The sequence below is a fragment of the Phoenix dactylifera genome, chromosome 10 (genome assembly GCF_009389715.1).
Source record: "Phoenix dactylifera cultivar Barhee BC4 chromosome 10, palm_55x_up_171113_PBpolish2nd_filt_p, whole genome shotgun sequence".
NCBI classification, from domain to species: Eukaryota; Viridiplantae; Streptophyta; class Magnoliopsida; order Arecales; family Arecaceae; genus Phoenix; species Phoenix dactylifera.
Window position 1 is genome coordinate 11,890,061 of NC_052401.1, and position 2,487 is coordinate 11,892,547.

Below are 2,487 nucleotides of genomic sequence, written 5' to 3' on the forward strand. Positions count from 1 at the left end.
GAGTAATGAACTTATAAATGAAGTATCAATTTAACTTATAGCATACTCTAGATAATTGCTTGTTAATCATCAAAATAACACTATCATCCTCAATCTCCCCCTTTTTGATGATTACAAAATAAAGAGTATAAGTCTATTGATACTTGTCTTTAAAATCAGTTTATAAAAGAGATTAAATTGCTGAATTTCAGCTTTTCATATATACTTGTGAAATCTCCCCCTATATCATTCAAATGTTGCCAATTTGACTTTTTGAATTGCTCCCCCTTTCATTTATAATTCATTAGCAATGAAACTTCAAAAATTGGAGATAAACTCTGAGTTTCAGGTTATGTATCGGGGTGCGAGAGGTGCGTGCCAAATTCTGAATTTATATGTGCCAAATTCTGAACTTTGATGGAAATTTTTGATTTAGTCAATTTCATTGTTACAAATTGCTCCCCCTTAGATGTATAAGCTTTCTTATATGATTTTCAATTTGTTTGCCCATTTATTTCTCTTTTCTTTACATAACTTTTATCTTTATTTCTCCCCTTTTTGTTATATTTCTTTACTTCTCCCAAAATTAATACTCTTTCTTTACTTCTTAAATAAAATACTCTTTCTTTACTTAAATTGAATACTCTTTCTTTTCTTAATACTCTTTCTTTTCTTAAATACTCTTTCTTTTCTTCTCCCCCTTTTTGTTATCATCAAAAATATATATATGGGAAAAGATGCAATAAATAATAAACTTCAAACTTTATTGATCAAAATAGGAACATTTTCATACATTCATGTCAAAAACAAAGACAGATACAATGTTCCTTAATCAAGATTTAAAGATACATAAGATAAAAACAAGATACATAGGAGAAAAGCAAGATACATATGAGAACTAGATATCTAGCCTAGGCTCTAAACATAGACGCTAAGATCAGCCTAGGGGGAATCTAATGGCTGGGATCTAGTCCTCATCCTCCTAGCATACGTGGCGAGGGGAGGTCGAGCCTGGTGAGACTGTGTCTGGCGTGGAGCACGACGAGTGGGATGACTCTGTGCCGATATTTCTGACTCAGCAGCCTGTGGCACAGACGGTCCATGTGTCTCTCTCTCTCTCCGGAGTGCTCCTATCTGCTGCCTCAGATCACTGATCTCAGCAGACATGACATCCAACCGGGCGTCCAATCGGCTCGTGAGCCCGTCAGTAATAGTCCTCGCCTGAGCTGTCATGAGCTCTGTCATCCTGCTCCAGAAGTCATCCGTATCTGTCGGAGGAGCGGATGACGATGGTCCAGCCTCTGAGGGTACAGTAGGATGATCCATAGGCTCCTCATCCTCATCCTCTGGTGCCTCTCCCTCTGGTGCCTCACCCTGAATGCCTGCACCGGTGTGAATCCACTGCCCGTTCACTTTCGCATATCCCATGCGTATGAGTGTCCGTGCAGTGTACGTGTCCGTGTGATGCAGACTCTTGGATGCCTCCTCCTCAAGAGGTAAACCATGCTGACGGAAGATCAATGTAAGTATCATACCATAAGGTAGTGATACCCTGTTGCTGCACATCACCTTCCTCATCTGCCTTAATATCATAGCCGGAAGATTTAGAGGAGTCCCCCAAATCATGCACTCCATAACTGCTAGATCTCGCTCTGAGATGAGATCAAATCTCCTGGTCTTCGGAAATAAAATCCTATTTATCATATTGAGCAATAACCTCATCTCAGCGGAAAGAGAACTAGCTATTACCTTCTGAGAAAAATTGAAGTTCTCGTTTTCCATGATCAATTGCAGAGCTCTCATTTTGTCTTCTGGCCTCTCCGGAGTGGCTCCTATGCAGGGTAGGTGTAGTAACTCACTCAAGCTCTCCTCGGATATACGGATCCGAACCCCTCGAACTTCCGACACAAGCCCTCCCATACCAGTCTTGAGGAAGGCATAGAACTCTTGTACCAACCCGGGGTAGATGACCACATCTAGGGAGCAAAGATACTCCCAACCTTGTCTTTGGATCCATTCCCAAATCCGAAACCCTTCTTGATTGAAAAACTCCGAATGAATCCTTCTCCCGGTAGTAACCGGCCTCCCCGCAAATCTTGCAAGGATCACTGAGGGGGAAGGAGGACGAGGGACCTCCGCACGTGCCTCACGTCTTGGAGACACGGGAGAAGGCTCGGTAGGGTGCCTTTCCTCTTGTTGGACCCGGGTCACTCTTCCGGATCTCTTGGCTACGGCTCGTTTGGGTCCCATTTCTCCAAGATCCTTAGGAAATCTACTGTTTGGAGGAGTTTAGTGGAGATTGGAGAGTGGGGGCTAGTCTTTTCAGAAGAAGACAAAGGGCAAACAGTGCCCTAGATGTGCTCTCGGGCCCCCTTTTAACAGTGGGGTCCCGACGTTGGGTCGACTCAAGATTTTTCTTGGGTCGACTCAACGTTGGGTCGACCCATGTTCTGGGTTGGGTCGACCCAAGTGCAGAAATTTTCTTTTCTCTTTCTTTTTGCTTCTAAA